Source organism: Harpia harpyja, chromosome 17 (genome assembly GCF_026419915.1).
Source record: "Harpia harpyja isolate bHarHar1 chromosome 17, bHarHar1 primary haplotype, whole genome shotgun sequence".
Classification (NCBI taxonomy): domain Eukaryota; kingdom Metazoa; phylum Chordata; class Aves; order Accipitriformes; family Accipitridae; genus Harpia; species Harpia harpyja.
This window is the reverse complement of record NC_068956.1, coordinates 26,004,717-26,023,711: the sequence shown is the minus strand read 5'-3', so window position 1 is coordinate 26,023,711 and position 18,995 is coordinate 26,004,717.

The window sequence follows — 18,995 nt, the reverse complement described above, 5'->3', positions numbered from 1 at the left end:
TGCATCGCTTAGTCTTTGGGAAGACTGTAGGTGCTAAGGTGAATTGCAAACTGGATAGGGTCAAACCTTCCCTAACTCTGGAATTACTGTATTTGCCTCCCCAAGCCCACCTTTTCCACCTCTTCCCTATTTTTAGCAACATAGTCTGACCAAAGCATTTGGGAGAGAGGTGCAATCAAGCCTTCCAAGGGCAATATGGGAGAACAGGCAGGCGTATGTTCCATCCCAGCTCTGAGCCTGACTCCACGTGTGGGTTTGGGCACGTCATGCAGAGGTAGATGCACATGAAATCCTGGGCAGCACTGGTTGTCTCTGGCCAAAACGATCCGGCGGCCAGAGGGTACGCTGTCTGGCTCCTGTGGTTTTTGGGAGTCCGGAGGAGAAGGTGTGCCCATCGTGCCTGTGGGACAGCAGGGACCTGTGGGACAGACATGCTGCCCACCTTCCCTTCCCAGCACGGCCGGTGCAGCTGCGCAGGAATAAGAGGTTTTACAGCTCTTGGGAGCATCTCAAAGATGTTCCTCGTCTGCTCGAACATGTCCTGTAAGGTGTAAGTGAGCCTGGAAGGGACTGCGTGGCTGTTGAAATTTCTGCCCTCTGCTAAGAGAGCCCGACGCAGGAGGGAGGAGAAGAGGAGCCTGACGACCCTGCTGAGCAGGCAGCAGCCTTGGTGGGGCAGGAGGACGATGATTTCCAGTCCCTGCTTCTGGGCTTCTTTCTGAGTTTCTCTTTGTATCGTTCCTTGTGAGCTCCTCCGTTACTAAGGGGGACCTCAGCTGCTGCCGATGTAAAGCCGTGTGTTAGGGGCTCACAGAGGGCCTGCGGCAGCGGGACACATTGGAGACACGTCCCCACGGTGCCCACGGAGCTGTCTAAGCAGAGAGAGCATCCTCCCACCCAGCATTGCCCCTACTTTCCACCCCAAACCCAGCCACACACGATTCCCTCTCAGGCCTTCTCACAGCACGTGTACGGACCTCCGCTTCCCACAGGGTTAGTCGTTCCCATCGGGATGACCCGTGACACAGCCGGCTGTGCTTCGGCTCCCACCCGTGCATCCCGTTCGCTCAGCCTGGCACCGGGACACCCACCCAGTGCCATGTCTGCGCACCCCGAAGTTAAAAATCATAACAGAGAAGCCAAAGGCTGTGCAGAACAAGGTGCACTGGCGCGGTGGCAAGGAGGGGACCGGGCTTTCTGTTGCCAGCAGGTGGCATCGCCACTTGGCCAGGGAAATCAAGCAAAATTTCTTCTTTTCCATTTTTTTTTAAATTTTTTATTTTTTTTTTTTTTTTAAGTGCAGGTGAGCCTAGAGCTGCAAAGCGCTTGATGGATAAATTTGTAAAATGTGATTTTCTCTAAAAGGTCTGTTCACGCAAAACCTAATGAAGGAATGCTGTCCCAATTATTCCTGGAAAATAAAGAGCTGGGTGTGCAATATACCAAACATCCTTACATCCTCCTAACCCGAGGAGCTGAGGGTACTTGGTGCCTCTGGTCAGGCCCCAAGAGGATCCAGCAACACATCTCCTGCGCAGCATCTCTGAGTGCCTGTGAGGTGACAGAGAACCACGCTGGATGCTGATCCCAGCCTGCTCGCCTGCCAGCTCCTACGTTTCACCCTGCACCGCACAAGCCCTGCCTGAGCAAAGCACTGCCCAGGGAAGATGGGCTGTGCCTCCAAAAGCAAAGTCGGTGAGTCAGCAGAATAAGGCTGACTAAGCACTTCCCCGTTAGATGCTGGACACCAAGAACAAAGCATCAATGACTTTGCATTTATTAGGCGGAATTACTGAAGTGGCTACAAGCTAGCAGCCTTAAAATACCCGATTACTCTCTTTCAAATACAACATCCTTACCAAGCTCTAGTGATAAAAGATTTCAATTCTTCCCTTCCCACAGCGAGGCAGATTTGTCCAGGAGAACTACAAGACAGTGTATCCTGTCATCTCCACTTACATGCTTCCTCCACCAGGTCAAAGGGTCAAGTATGTTAAATTTTGCACATACCATTAATGATTAACTGTTGTCTGTAGAGGAACTAGTTTTCCTCTTGGCTTTTAAAAAAAAAAGATCTTGAAAGATGAAATGGAAAACCAGGCTTGGGTTGGCTCCAGTGGGTATTTATGATTACGGCATTGATGGTACAGAAGATTAGAAGGCATTTGGAATCTCAGGCATTTTTTTTTTTTTTTGCTGATCTGTTCCTGGTAGGTTTGAAAATGGTTAGAAAAGCGTAAGAGAAAAAAACCAGGCTTGTGGTTGGGGCACATCATTTCCTGGTCTGGTTGCCAGCTCTGTGTGACCTTGAACAAGTCACTTGGTGAGGAAAGCGAGAAGGGAGTGTCCATCGCTTCTGTTTCTAGGCTTTTGCAAGTTCAAGTCCAACTCCCAGTGATAGCAAACCCCGAGTCAAGGTCATCCCCTGAGCGCTGGGGCCAGGCCCCACAAATACCACAGGCTTCCCTGAAGGTGGTTGTGTAGGTTCTCCTTACAGCTGATGGAGGCTGAATCGTCCCACTTATTTTGGGATGGGGTGAAGTGCTCTCTGGAAGAACCTACTAAAAAGAACATTTTAAAAGAGAGGTTCTCGCCTTGGCTTAGCTGCTTGAATTTGAGACAGCTGAAGATAGCTAGGGTGAGTCCTAGCCTTAACCTCCTCAAGACCTTGCCTTTGAATTGGGAATAACTATCCCTTCTGCTGTCTTATTCCTTTGTATGTTAAGATATTCACAGAAAGGACCAATTTCTCCTGTACAGTATCGGGGACCTTGTCTCCAGCTAGACGCCAGTTCAGGGAGGGCCAGCCTGACGCGGGGGAGCTGGGCGAGCTCCTGACACCCATGCTCAGGGACCCCCCAGCACGCTTGCGTGCCCGCTCACACGTACACACGCCGAGCTCTCCAGACAACTCTGGTGGCTCTTGGCTGCATGAAGCCTTTTGAGATGTACCTGGTGGGATCGCAAAGGTTTGGCCAGCCCTGCTCCTGGCACTGCGTGAATGCAGGAATACGTAGTTATATCACTGGTAGGAGAGCAGCTACGCTGGCTTGTAGGCACGTACCTCAGCTGGATGAGATCAGATAGCTTATCGTTGACTCCCATCTTGGTGGCAAGGGTCGGGCAGCACGTTCGCCGTCAGCCCATGGGCTCACTGTGCCGGCGCTGAGGGTGTCTGCACGCAGCTCTGCCACGGCGGTGGAAACCCCCTCCCAATGGACATCAAAAGGACCACAAAAATAACCACCTCCCAAAAGAATCATAGAATAGTTTGGGTTGGAAGGGACCTTTAAAGGTCACTTAGTCCAACCCCCCTGCAGTGAGCAGGGACATCTTCTACTCGATCAGGTTGCTCAGAGCCCCATCCAGCCTGATCTTCAATGTTTCCAGGGATGGGGCATCGACCACCTCTCTGGGCAAGAGGTCCCACCTCTCCACAGCTCAGCTTTCACGTGATAAGTATCCCCTGATGATAAAGGAAAATAAAACTAGTTATGACCAAATTATTCTTTCAAAGACACCCTCTGGTCACTGGGGAGAGATGAAAGCATGAATAGAGTCACAGATCAGTCAGTTGCTGTATACAGAGACTGTATTGATGTACATGTTAAAAATATCCAGACGGCTGTAAGCCAGAAACTATTTTGTGTCTAAAACAGGATTTCATTTCCTTTTCCTTTCTTCTGTTTTTGTTCCACTTTTTCTGAAGGACCCTTTCCATGATTCATTATGTCGGTGCTTTACACTTCAGTTCTGTGAGGCAGCGAGGGTTTTTTTATCTGCTAAGGTGCTTACAACAACATTTTGGATGGTACGATAGGGACAGACTTGCAGGTACGATTCTGGTTTGCTGCTGCAGAGTGCTGCACTGAGGAGCAGAAAACTTGGTGCATCACCTCTCCCTCCAGCTCTGCAGGGAGCTGGTCTGCCCTGGGGAAGAACAAAGGGTTAAAAATTATATTATCCTAGAAAAGGTCAGGTTGGAAGGAACTTCTGGAGATGACCTGGTGTGACTTTCCCTTGAAAGCAGGCTCTTAGCTCAGATTTTCCAACTCACTAAGCACCGTGGTAGCCATCCACTGCACCCACTCCCATTTTCCAACATGTCTGTTGAACTGGGGGCACCAAAATTGGACCAGGCCCATGAACTGAGTAGAAGAGTGCAAGAATCCCATCCCCTACTCTGGCAGCTATGCCCTCGCCGGTCCAGACCAAGAGAGGGCTTGCTTTTACAGAGGCATGCTGCTGACTCAAATTTGGGAAGCTGCATTTCTGCTGCTCAGAAACAGTTTGGAAGGCTGATTTCAGGGACACGCACATAATAATATGCACGGATCTGTTTGGGAGCAAACACGTGCTGAATAATTGATATACTGGGTACGGCACTATAGTATAATCTATACTGGATGCAACAAGAGTGTTGCAAAAGAAGCGGGGGAATACAAAGGCCTTTTGCCCAGGAGCTACAATTATTTTAAATCATCATCCAATGAGTTAAAACTTTCTTTCAAAGCAGCCAGTTGTATTTCAGCTTATAAATACAGTGCATTCCTCAAAATGAATATAATAATCAGGAAGATTTTACCAAAGGTCCCCAATTAGCTTTTGGATATGATTTCACATTGCAAAATTTCAAGACATTGTGTGCAGAGAGCAGGTAGATCTTCTCTGGCATAATGGTGGTCCTTTGTGAGACGTGACAGCTAACTCCCTAATTAATCTTTGAAATGTCAGAGCCTGCTGGAAGTAATTGGGCCTGACAGTTTAAGGCCTAATTAACTTTAAACCTTGCATTTTCTCCTGCTTCCTCCACAATTCTAGGTCGCTTATTTACTTTCTTTTTACATGATTTTTAATGTTCTGGAGTGTGTCTGTTCATATCTGCTTTTCTGGACCTGAAGGTCAAGACTGAAGGTATTACGTTGGGTGTGTTGCACCTTATGAAGCCTCCTGCAGTACCTTGACTTCACGGGAGAAGAAAGCTGCTGTAAGCGGAGTGCTGGTCCCCGGGGAGCAGCTCGCTGTGGGAGATGCTGGCTGCAGCCTCCCGGGGCCTCCTGTTTGCTGGGAGGTACCAGTAGTATCCAGGAGCAGGGAGCAGGCGGTGTTCCCGAGGCTGGGCATCCTGTGGAGCGGAGCCAGTGCCATTCATCATCATCATCGCCGCCCCAGCGAGGCAGCAGGGAGCAGTTTTACGGGTCTCACAGCACTGCGGTTTCACTGCTCAGCTTTATGGGAGCAGCGTTAGGTGTGCTACGACCTGCTGTCTCGGCAAGCCTCCGCTGGCCTCCTGCATCAGGTCTCCTGGGGCCGGTGTCCCATTTGTCTTTCTCTCTCTGCAGTCTCATTTGACCCTTGGCTGAAAAAAGATGAAGGACTTTTGCAGCAGAGGCTCCAAATCCCATCCCCTGCTGCCCGTACCCATGTTGAATGACCTTGTGGCTATTACTAGAAATGCATGAAAAGCCTTTTCTCTGGTTGACAGGCTCAGTCTCTGGTCATGCACGGATATAGAGCACGTCTTTGTGAGAGCAGCATGTGCGTAGACTGCTGAGCTGACCCCTGCATCTCTTTGGTTTCCACATGGCCAATTTACAAGGACGAGTGAGGCAAAAAGCTATTTAGGAGGCATTCCCTGTAGGCACACCTGCGCCAGGAGCCGCGGGGCTGCCTCCAGGCTCTCTGGAAGCAGGAGCCCGGCGGTGGGAGCAGGGTCCTGCGGCAGCCCCCGACTTCTGCCAGCCCTGAACAGGTCCCCACCAGGGCATGAGAAGGGGGCAGCAGCATCCCTCCGCTACCTCCTGCTGCTGGCGATGGAAGTCGCAAGTGCCAAATCATTTCAGTCTCTTTCTGCTTCTGGCATAGCTGTGCTGATTACATTTGCCCTCAGCGTAAGAGGGTATGAAGAATGGGAAGGAAAACCTATTAAATTGTGAACTATTTGGGGGGAAGAGATGGTTTCCATCTGCCCAGGTCTAAGCACAACAAAGCTGCAATTCGCGTCTCTGGGTGACTGAAGTTAAATCACAGCAGCAGCCATCTCCCGTTTAGCCATTAGCTTCAGACACACACGGCTCATACCTGAGCAGAAGGATCATCTGCTCCAGAGAATAGGGGCTGGAAAACTGTATCTGATTTCCTTGCTCTTTTTTTAATCCTCATTTCCTCTCAGCTAAGGCCTTCTTACAGCTGCCACATAACCTTCTCCAGACAATATCTAATCTGTCTGTCACAGACGTATCAAGATGTCCCTTGAGTGTGGTACCTAGTGATGACTGACAACTGTCATTAAGTGCTACTCCTCAAATGACAAGGCTCATTTTGTTAACGGGATTGCATAGACTCAGCCTGCAATCTCGGAAGGGAAAAAAAAATGCCATATGTTCACAAAGGATTTATATAATATCTCCTTTTACGATCCCTGTCTTTTAGTAGCCCAACAAAATGAAGAACATACGATGATACTAACCATATATTTCATGTATATTTTTTGTTAGTTTGCTTTTAAGTGTTCTGTCAAAGAAAAGAATGTTTGATCTTATTCAGGCTGTTTTCTTTGACTAAATGTTATCCAAGTCACTGCAAATTGTCTGAGCCAATGAAATAGAGGTGAAATGTCAATGGAGAAGAGGCTTCTGAAAAGTAACTATCTGATGGTAAAAGGGTGGTGGTGGTGGAAAGCAAATATAATGAAGCAGAGAGCAAATGGCAGCATGAATCCTTTCCATACAGATATTGCAATATTTCCTCTGCAGTTATGGCTTTTTTTTGTTCACACTCTTCTGGGAAGGCCATATGAAAGCACTATTAATTTCAGTTTTTCCTGGTCACCTTCCTATCCTGTGTTGAATGATGCCGTGATGACAACAGTTCAACACCACCAACTGAAATCAGCTCTGCTATGAATTAAACTACTTATTCAAGTTAGAGAAGTCAGAGGTTCATCAGACACAGGAATCCAATGTCAGAAGTAATAAGTCTTTTGTTCAGGCTAGAAAGGTTCCAGAAGTGTAAGGAAATCACCTCTGCCAGCTTCCTTCCCTCAGTGTTGCAAAGAAGGCACACGGTGACACGGCAGGAGCCAGCGATGCTGAAGGAGGGGGAATCACTTTGAGCAAAGAGCCCGGAGTTTCTTGCCTCTGTTTGCATGGCTGAAGCTTACATTTATCCTTGCTTCAGTCTCAACACCCTCCACCCCCTTGCCCTGGCTATCCTGCTCGGCTCTGGCAGCCAGGACCACCTGAAGCCTCTTTTTGCGTGGGTAATGGAGCAATCCCACGTTGGGTGCCCTCATGCAGCACCTCAGTACGCTGATGTTTTTCTGCCTCGAGACTGCATCCTTTGCCTCTGTGCACAAGCTGTACCACATGCAAAGATAAAAGTCAAGCGAGGACCATTTCTCTGGGAAGATGTTGGTATCGGGGAGGGATGCTCCTGGAGTAAAAAAGTCATTTGTTTTCCTTAGTGAGGTCCAGCTCTGACAAAGGCAGGGAGTCACTCCAAAACACGTAGATGCTTCCAGCAGCTGAGATTACTGCCCCAGGAATTTTGTAGCCCTTTAGGATCATTTTCTTCCTGACTCTGTATGAAATACTGCCCACAGTAGACCAGCATTCACCTTTGGGTTTAGCCCAATTCTTCTGAAAGTAGTTGTTTCTCCCCTCCCTGTCACTGATGTATTGGGAGGAATTAGGGGAAAGAAGAGGGTATCTGGGCTCCTGGCCGCAAGTGTGAAGCCTGGCACACCAATAAGTCCATCCAGATGCAGATAACCATGCTTTGAGCTGGCTGTCAACAAATCAAACAAACCGGCAGCGTTTTCACGTGAGAGAACTTCACGTGCTCTGGAAATAACCAGGGAGGAGAGCAGCTGCTTGCCGTCACGTGTCTAGCAAGCATTGTGCCTGCAGGGATCTCTATATGGGTACTGCTACTTTTTCTTTCTTCACTCTCCATCAAAACCGTGACTTTTGTTGCCTCCACGAACAGAACCAGATGATTTTCATTGTGCTTTAAAAGCTGGAGCAGAGCAGTAGCATGCAGCAGTGAGTGGGACTGGCAAGACTTACTCTAACCACCGCTGCCTTCTCTGTTTTATAGAGCATCCCTGAAGGAGCGTAGGAATGGCAATGGACCTTCTGCTGCTGTCTCCAGAGAGAGGAATGGTTTTGCAGGCACTTACATTTTTGCAAATGGAAACCCCAGCATCGCCTGTAGTGCTGTGCATTCGCTTTCTAGTGAGGGGCTCAGGCACCGGGCTTTTTCCTGACACCAACACAGCTTTGTCCTTTCCCTCTCCTGCACTCCAAGGACAAGCCTGAAGGTAACCAAAGGTGGCTTTCTCCTCTCCAGGCCAGAAGGCATTTGGGGATGGTGCTGGGAGCCAAGGCCAGCATGTGGCTTCTCTGGGTGTGAAATGTGGAGTTCAACACTGGGGCGAAAATCCTCATGGGTTCCTGCACCTGGGTCTCATTACAAAATTAAGCAATTACATTTTCTGCTTTGTGTGTGTTTAGATTTTTAAAAGGCATAAGCACTTTCTGGTTTCAAAGTGAGAAGCAGTAAACACATTTGTACCAGAAGTGGTTTTTGAGTGTTTCTTATTGTCTTTATTTTCGAGCAGAGTATTTTAGCTCCTGCATAAGGAGACACTGCCAGCTTTCGCCGTACAGGATATGCAAGCTACCTGGGGCTCTGTGCTATTGCCTTTCCCCTGACTTCACTGTGTATAGGTGAGACCATTTTTTCCACAATATACAAGTAAAAGCACATTGGTAGTGTGGGCGTTTCCAGTGATTAATGCTGGAAAGGTTAGGCATGGATCCCTTGTTGAGATATCACTGTGCTCTAGCAAGGATCACTTTGCTACTGTGCACAAAGTGGTTTGTTGTTTTAAGAACAGTAAAGTGTTTTGTTGCTCTAATATTACGAAGGTTGTTTTATTTCGATGTAATGGCCAAAATCACTTGAGCACTCTGTTGTTCTCAGCCCGAGGCTCCTCACTGCTCAGCACGCAGCTGGAGGGGTATTTTTCTTTTTTTGCATATCAGCAAAGCAGGAATGCTCTGGCAGCAGGAATATGACAGTACCACATCTCAGCTGAGAAGCAACCAGTTTTTAAAATTGATCTGGCATGACATGAAGTGCTTGGGGATTTTTGGAAGAGGAACGATAGACTCTGTTGGGGGACCCAGAGCTACTCAGTTTGTCTTAAGATTAAAAATATAAGGTTGGGATTCCTATCACCTAAATTTAGCTTTTCAGGAGTCAAGCATCTAATCTAATCTAGCCGTGTTGGCTGCCTGTCTGGTCAGAGGAGAGATGGGTTGCCAAAATACAGTTCAACCCTCTGAAGACAGCTGCCAGCGTAGAAGGGATGACTTGCCCTCTGCTCTTGCTGTTCTTTGTAGTTCATTTGAATCTTAAGGTAAACACCAGCCTTTCAGATGGCTTTGAGGGGAATCCACTTCTAAGTGTTCACAGCTGCTGCAGAAGACTTCTCTTTGAATTGGAGGACTGATATTTTCTCCATGAGATGATGTTGTTGAGGTGGGTTTTTTGACCAGCATGCTTGCAACAAATGTGAAACCTGTTAAGAAATTAACAGATGGGGTTTTTTTCTGGCTTGGTTTGGGTTTTTTTAAATGTATGTCAGTATTTTCCAAGGGAGGTGTTTGATCTGAGACCGGCTTGTATGTCAGAAAATGTTTGTACTGACCCCTCAGAAAACAGAATTCTGGTTCCCCCTCGGGGAAGAGAGGGTGGTCACAGAGCTGAGAGCAGGAGGGTAAAAGAATAGGGCTCTTGGCATCTCCTCACCCATTTGCTAATGAAACAAGCCTACCCAATACATAATTTGGTAGATTAACAAAAGAAGCTATCCCTGCAGAGCTGGAAACAAGCTTCATTATGCCATGTCTTTAAAATTGCCAACAAGTCTCTACAGGACCTAATTTAACACATTCATTTGCTCACAAAAGTGCTTGAAGAACAACAAACCCGTCCTGTACAGGGACAAAGAAACTCACTATTGCCATACTTTGTCAAGCTGAACCAATCATAAAAGTAACTGTATCCTTCTCTTCTTTATTTGCACACGTATATCTGATTCTGTACAATGAGTGAGAGTACCCATAAAACTTTCCTGGGGCCCCAGAGTGCTGTGGACTCTTAACTAAAACACTCCAAATGCCCTTCATTAGAAGACCCCACCAAACATGCCAATTACTTCTACAACACAAAATGCCCAGAGGGCCAAGCAGCAGGTAATAGCGCTCCCAGGCAGGGGATTTGGGGGAAAAAAAACAACTGGCTTTACTCATGTACACACACACACATATACTTTATAAATTTTTTTTTTTTTCTATGTGCACCTATCTGATCAGTACTTTTCTTTCGCTTCTCCAAGAGCTGCTGTTCCCCAGTAGGATGAAGTGGATGCCCAGACTGTCTTGGGAGGAATCATCTGATCAATACGTGACAAGAGCATCCATCACGCATTGCTCCACCTTACACAAATTCCCTGACAGTAAGCCAAGGTCACAAGCGGGAAGAGACTGTCCCCATGGGACTTCTGACAGATCTGACAGGTCACCTACCGCGTGAGGAAAGGGCAAGGACTGATTCAGATTCCCTGTTCTCCACAGCTGCAAAGCCAGGACTCGGTCTGGAAATGAGAGAGAAAAAACAGGGCTGCACCCAGACCTGGAACACTATGGACCTTACAGGCAGAAACCATGCTGAAACATCTAAGATGGACTTAAGCCAACAACTTCAGCTTGACATTTAGTCCAGACCACCTGAATAGCTCACCGATCTCCTGAATTTAGTTGCCACAGCAGGTGCTCAAGCCTGATATCCAAGGTCACGGTATGCATGACCCAGGGAACGCCTCATGCCCACAGGGAGAGGATGTCTTCTGCCCACCCGTGACCAGTGGAAGTCAGCCCCATGCACCGCGCACACGGTATAGACTTTCCCAGGAGATGATGGATCCCCTCATAGTCTCAGCACAGGCCAATAAAATACTGCAGGCTGTGCTTAGTTTCCACACATAAACGGTCCGGGATTAGTGATGCCGTTGGGGTTAAGCATGTGCAAAAATACTTTGCCAGAAGAAGGAAAGAAAGAGTATGAGAATGGAGGCTGGTGATGAGAAGTCAGATGCACGCTTTGCTAGCTGCTTAATGCAAACAAAATATTCGGGACAAGATTAAACATATGCTGCCCAAACTATTCAGCTACTTGTTCATCAACCTGTAAAACACCATGTCAAATCCTGTTAAACTAATTGGAAAATATTTTTGAAATGAGAAAACCACTCTCAACTTTTTTATTTTTTCTAATAATTTCTGAATCCATAGAGACCTTGTCTCTACCATCACTTTAAGTGCTTATTTATATTTGCTAGCATGTAAATCCATTTTAAGAAATCACCTGTCTTTGAATTAAAGGGTTGAATGAAAGGCTTAAATGCTGAAGAAATCAGCACAATCATTTATTTGTCAACATTCCCTGATACAGTGATCCTGTGATGCATCACTTGGATGCTCATTACCGAGGAGGAATGGCATTGCAGTCAGTGAAATGAAACTGAATCTAACAATGCATGCCAGCAGCAAAAAAAAAATTGCTTTGCAAAAGAATTTATAGGGACACTGTTTAAATTATTTGTTTCCTCAAACCAGAACAGTGTCCGGTGTCGCCCACCTTTCCTCATTACTTTTGATGTAAGTTGCTACAAGCTGTTGTTTATTTAAGGGTTCAACTGCAGAAAAGGAAAAACAAATGTGGAAAAGAGAAAAGCTTACCACTTTGCATATAAAAATTCAAATTCTACAAAATATTGCCAATGGCTTAGAAAATACCGAAAATGCAACAGTTGCTCTCATGGGTTCTTGTGTAATTTCAGGAGGGCACACACTGCTGCCATGGCTCACCAGGCAGAGAAGTGATGGTTCGGTGCTGGTGAGACTACAGCAAACACATGATGCTCATCTCTGCGCTAATCTTTCAACTCTGTAGCTGTATTAGTACCTGGGCAGTACATAAGGACTAAGCCAAAACCAGACATAAGAACAGGCTGGGTAGTGTTGGTAAATGGCTTTGTTTTAATAAGAATGTATTGCCTTAGCCCCTGAGTTTATGAATTGCTTAGCTACATGTTCCTCTTTATTGCTCGTCTCCATCCTACAGGCTGCGAGCTACTCTAACTCAATACTCTTGCATTTTCACGCTCACATTGTTTTTCTCATGTCTTTTTTAACCTGACTCATATTTGCAACATTCTAGGCTCAGATGTGATTAAGAGTCACCAGATGGTATTACTGGAGATGGTTTTGCTGATCTTATTTAGACTGACTTATTTAAGACCAGTTCCTTCCTGAAGAAATGTTTATGGCCAAGTGTGATACATTGCCAGTCTCAGTTGTGGAGAGGCTGACAAGTAAAATCTATCTTGTCTAAATGAGGGTTTTTTTCAAGGCTGGTGTTTGGATTCTGCCTGTTGGTTACATCTATGCAAGCAAGCAGCCAGGAGCCTTGTAAATCCAAAATCAATCTATGGAGAAGTTTGCCTATATCATTACATTTGCTGGGATCCTAGAAAGGATTGTAAAGGTCTGATACTCTTGGGAGCTGGAAAAGTCAAAGCAGCGTGAGAGCTCTGCTGGATCACTGACAGCCTACAGAAATGTGCTGCTTTGAAAAGCAGTTCTTTATCAAAAGGTTCGCAGGCATATATTGCCTGCAAAAGCTAAAATGGAAATGCATTTTTTGTTTCATCATGCTACACACAGTAATCAGGAATAGAACAATTCAGTCTGATGACAGTTTTCATTCCTTTTCTTTTAGGGGAAAAAAAATACTGAATAGCTTTTTGTTTTTCAGTACTTGCCTTGTTCCTCTAGTCTAATGTACAGCTTTCACCCGCTTTTTCAACTGCCACTTATACACTTTCTAAAGCACAGGAAAATTAGTTTTTCATATAAAAGGGGAGAGGTGTTTCATAAATAAGGAAAAGCAGGAGTTCACTTTTACTGCAGTCATTTGTCACAGAAAGGGCAGGGAAAGTGAACAAGATCTTTGTTTGGTGGCATTTTTAATACTCCTGAAAATACTCTGTAATATTCCGTGTAACCAGTCTCTGTTTAAGAACTACCTCTTGCTGCACCTACAAAGAAATCTGCAACAGTGAACTAGAAAGGATACACATATTACATGCCATATTAAAGCTATGAAGAAAAAGAGATCTAGACATGTTTTCTCCCAGCTTTCAGGTCCTCTTCTTGTTCTCTTTCGACAAGCCTTTAACGATCAGCTCCCTCACTGTGTCCTTGGTGTCTTATATATGGATCCTTCTGGAAAACTGAAAGGTTTTCAGGCCTGATGCAACGCTCACCTGGGTAGTGGGACTCTGCCCATATAGTTTAATAGCAGCCAAGGCTGCGCCCCGAGGACCTGACGTCGCAGACTCCAGAGCACACGCTGTGATCACTGAGTAGCCTCATTTAGCAGAACCGCCAGCCCATAACCTTCTCACCTCTCTCAGGAGAGCACCGAGGTGTTTTAAGTGATGCCATGATTGTAACGCTTCCAAAGTTACTTCATCATTCATCAGTTTGAAAACCGAGTTAATTAAGTGACAATAGCAAGTTTTGTGCTGCAAAGGAAACAAAAGAACATTTTCTTGGCTGGAGGTGATTATTATTTAAGCCGTGATCCTGCCAAAGTTTATGCACCTGCTTAAGTACATAACTAGGTCTGCTTGCTGTCAAGTAATTCATTCAGCCTGTGCCCACAGACTCCAGCCACGGCAGTACTGCTTTCATGCTGAAGGTCCTGCATAAATGTTTGCAGCATCCCTGGCGTTGGATCTCAGCACTTCGGAGCATTAACAATGCCAGGGTCTGGGTGGGTTGGTGCGGAACAGCCCTGAGCAACAAATCATGGTTAACTTTCCAGCTAAGCAGTGTGTGGAGCTGAAAACACCATGTTGGTGGGGAGAAGTGGAAGAGATTGGAGATAGATTCACCACGGTTATCTTCAGCTGTGTAAAAATTAAGTGTCTAGTCTAAACTAATTGTGCAGGCTTTTTTAATGCTCAATAGAGTGAAGTTAAGCATCTCATCTAAGAGGTCAAGATGGTGGACGTACCTTGCTCCGCTGATGACAGATGGACGCTGGACAAGTAGCTTAGGTAAGATATCCAATATTTTTAGAGGACTAAATTTAGGTGAGTTGAATCCCACCCTTACTGTCTGACAAAGGGAATCTGAAAATGTGGCATAAGTTTTTGCACATGGACAAACATTGACACTATTGCTTCTCATTCATTTGTTGTGCCCGCAGCTGGCATCCAAGACACCAGCCCATTGCCAATGACAGACGCGACATAAGTGAGTAGTGAGACTGATGTCTGACAAATTCTCTTTTAATTTAACTTTTAACTAAAATAATTTTAATAAATTAATAAAACTAAAATTAATAAAAACTAATAAAGCTCTTTAACAGCAACCACACATACATAGAACAAACTCAAATGTGGTAAAACCTGTCCACTCGCTCTTTCGGACTCTGTTGCTCTCTTGCTGACAGTAAACCAATTAGATGATTTTTAGTGCTGGCTGTTTTGGGAGCAGTTGCCTATACTACACAACCACCTATTGCTGTCCACATAGGCCTTGGGACTGGAATGAGAAAGGGAGGCTAGAATTAAATAAGGCCGTCTTGGGTTTTATGGTTATGATGAGCGAAAGTGAAAATAGAGAAAAAAATCGATCACAACACTGGCAGCATTCAGGAGCCAGGTGACTGCGAGCTTGGAAGTAACATGGAATTCAAGCTCCTATTAATTTGCCCAGTCCCTCTCTCACCTTATTGTAAACCAGGAATTATTCAGATTACGTCAATGGAGTCATACTCATATAAAATTTATGTAAGATCTCAATGCAGCCCAAAGTCTGTTAAAAAAAAAAATCCTATATGCAAGACTCCATTCCCCAGAGCTATTTTTTCTGTATTTTCCCCTTTAAATCTGAAAGAAAGGGGACCATTCAGCAAAACAAAAAGCAGTTATTCAGTGTTTCATATACTGACAACATTCATCCTCAGGAAGTCTTTGTCGATTGTGCCTCGCATGTATAGTAATAAAGTAAAAGAAACACAAAACTGTGGTATCTCCATATCCTATAGATGACATGAGACTATTGTCCCGTTATGTTTAAACAATGCGCCACCGCTTGCGGAGAGCCTCCCCAACAACAGTAACCAGTTACCAGAGGTCAAGCAATCTCTTTAGCCAATTAAAAATAGCATTTCTAGACACTGCTTCATTCAGATATTGTTTCTGGTTTGGAGACTAATGAATGATAGAAAATAAGGTAGATGAAATGTTATATTACACTGACATAACGTATGTAAACAACAATTATCTCCTCAGCTCAAATTCTGAGATGGGTTTTGTTTCAGTGCAAGTAGCATCCAATCAGATTTGAGTGTAATCTATCTGAGTGCTACAGTTAATCTAAAAAATGTTCAGAGAATTAATATGCATGTGTGCATATAGATTTAGAGCCTATATAAACATATGCTTATGTATATATACATATGCATGTAAGTAACAGCCTTAAATTACAGACTTACGAAGACCCTTAAATTAAAAAACCTGAAGAGCTCTAAAATTGTGTAGATAACAGACATGAAAATCAAACGAGCAAGAATGATTTCTTACTTCAATTTAGTATTTTCAGTACTAATTTCATAAATAGTAAATATGAGCTATAATGGAAGCTCACTAATGTTTAGCTGCCCACTGGAGACCCTTACAGTAAAAAAAAAATATATATAAATGAACCTAGCTGCCTGATAATGTAAAAAATGACTTGCTGTAGTCAGCAGGACAGAGGGATGATAAAACGCAGTCAGTACTCCAGGGTCCCTGCTGATTTTGGCTCTGCCCAGCTAATAGGCTACACTCAGCCCTGGGCTGCAGTGGCTCCCGTATGGCACAAATGAAGGCTGGGATCCTGGTAGCACCAACAAGCAATTTGAGCTTTAGCTCTCGTGTTTAACAGTTTTACAAAGCCATTTTCCTTCTACATCCTTGGTGGGTCTGAGAGTGATTTCCAGTGCTCTTTTACTGTCCTCTCTTGAACATTAACTATGTATTTTTCTTTAATTATTTTCTAGATAATTTCTTTTGCAACATTGAGTTTTGCAACAGCCATTCCCCAAAGTCACAGATTCTTCTTCCTTTTTCTGCAGAGCTGTCATTTAATTTGATATGGTACTTTCAAGGATCTTTGACCTCCCTCTTCTCTGGCAAATTTTAATAATGTTTGCCACCACAACCCTTATGACCAGTTGTCTAGGACTTTTTAATTTCCACATATTTGATCTCCTGATATTAAAGAGCATTTTACTGCTATGTTTCGTAAATCCTCTGCTAAATTCACATTTCAAGCTCAGAGCTTAAGCGTTACTTCAATGCTCCCCTTAGTTCCTCCTTGTTGTCAGGAAGCTCATCCATGATGGATGCTTCTCTGCTAAAACTTCTCCTTCCTGTTTCTTACCTATTATAAAACAAGGAACTTCTTCCAATTGTTTTCAGGGTTATTTTTCTGTACGGACTGGACAGATATATCAGTTAATTTCTAGACATACCAAGAACACCAGTGATTTGAGCACTCTCTAAAACAGGCCTGGGGACTTCTTGTTCTTATTCTTGTTATTCTTTCCTTCTCCTTATTGCAGCTTTGTACCCTCCTCTATCAGTCTTCACCCCTGCTCTTAGGAGTTCCCTGACGTAATTTATGACATCAGTAACTGTAACATCACTATGTCATATCTCTGCTACAGCCATTGGATTGGCAGGGCACGGTTCCTGCCTGGTTCAGCTGCGTCAGGACGGTCAGGAATAACCTCTGGCACTCAGTATCACTCCATTGTTTGCTATCATCTTGTATTTGTACACAGGTACTGCAAATGTGAGGGGGAAAATAAATCCTTAAAGCATATCGGGGCATTCAGGGGCCTGATGCGAGTTGTTTTAAATAGCTGTGCATTTTTATTTTCCAGCAAGAACGGTCTGATGAGTAACTTGAAAAGTAAATAAAGAAACCATGATTCTGGCCGGCGGTGTGTATTATAAACTCTACAAAACCTCAGAGGTCCTTTTGTTGCCTTCCTGCTGGCTCTGAGGCAGGTGAGGACCGCTAAATGCTATTCCCAGAAGCCAGCTGGCATCGATGGAGAGGCCGGTAGGACCCACATGCTGGTTTGGCGTGACACAGAAGCGGCAAACAGGCAAAAATCAATGTTCTTCCAAAGGGAAAGGAATCAGTTTAGTCCAAATAAATATCTGAAAACACAAAATCTGGTTTTTTTCAGAGGCCAGCATGAGAAACCAACAGTGCACAGGAGCAGACAGTGGGCAGCAAGCATGCTGCAGGATCCAGACCTCATTTCCAGTGCAGCTTTTTGCCTGAACGCTCCCTTGTAAGGGGCCCGAATTCAACAGGACTGAGTCACACCGAGTTAAATGCAAACTTGGCTCTGTAAGAGTTAAAAAAAATGGCCACGTGTTTCTACAAAGGTATTAAAAGTATCCTGTTGACTAACCCAGTGTGTTCCTTGCTGCCCTGGATATCTTGTCTCTGTGGCTGCCAGAGAGGGAAAGAATCCTGATCTGTCCCACAGCCAAATCCCAGAGAATTAAACCCTTTGTCTCAGGAGCCTTTCACCTTCTCAGGCTGCTCTGAAAATCTGGAGAGAAATCAGAAATTATGGATATTCTCGCCTGAAAAGAAAGTTCATGGTGCTGTGTTCCTTCTCCTGAAGATGCTCCTGTTCACAGCCTGCCTCAAAGGGAAAACGCTGGAGCACAGTACGGGGTTGAAAGCTTTTAATGTCAGTCTTGAAGCATAGATTCGACATGGTCTCCAACCCCAGCAGTAACAACTGTCGGAAGAGAGAGCTGCTCTTTTGAAAAATGGCAATCGGTCTTACATGTTATCGATGGGTTATTCAGCCATTAAGGCTATGAAGGCCATGAAGTTTTGTGCTTCAGGGCATAAACCAGCCTCTCTGGCAGCCTTGGCAGCAGTAGAAACTCAGCAAATAAGAAGATTATAACATGATTGTCCACTGTGGGGGTTTGTGTGTCTTTCTCTGAAGCATTTGATGCTGGCCACTGCTGGAGACAGGATATCACATTGGCTGGACTACTAATCTGATTTAGAATAACAGACCTTTTATTCCTATTAGGTGCGTCTCAGTACAGAGTCAGGTTTCAACTAGTACTGATGGCCATGAAACACTAAAACCGCAGCCCAATCTACTCATAGATACCTGGCACAATTCTTCTCAAAGGGAATACAGTGTGGCAAAACTCTACTTATTTACTCATGCCATGTCATTCTTTTCAAATGAGGAGCAAAATACCAGTTGTATACTTCATCATTTTCCCCCATAAATTGCCAAAGCAATGATGATGAATGATTTTGTACCTGGACAGCTAAATTTACATGACAGTTCTGCAAGGGAGACTAATGGAAATAAGATTTATGCATCTGAACACAGGATTAGGTCCCAAAAGCGGAATAGTCTTTTAAGCTCTCTATGTTGCTAGCACTCCTCTTGAGCAGCATTTCCCTTTTTGCTTGATCCTTGGATGTGGGAAAGATTTGTTTTCAGATGTGTATGCCTGTAGCACTTGCTCAGGATTTATCTGCAAGCTGATCCCAGACTCAGCCTGCAGTTAGGCTTTTGCAGGGTCCCTTCTTCCAGCCGACTACTGCTGACCACAACTCTCATTTCCTCTCTGTGCAAATGTGAAATGAATACTATCATAACAGCCTTTCTTAACACATGCCAAGGAGAAAAGGCCTTTTTCTGTTTTATATTCGACCACGCTGCATTTCAAATACATAGTCTTACCTCTACAAAATCTGTGGGATTTACCCCTGTCATCACACGTAGTACAACTTCTACCAGGA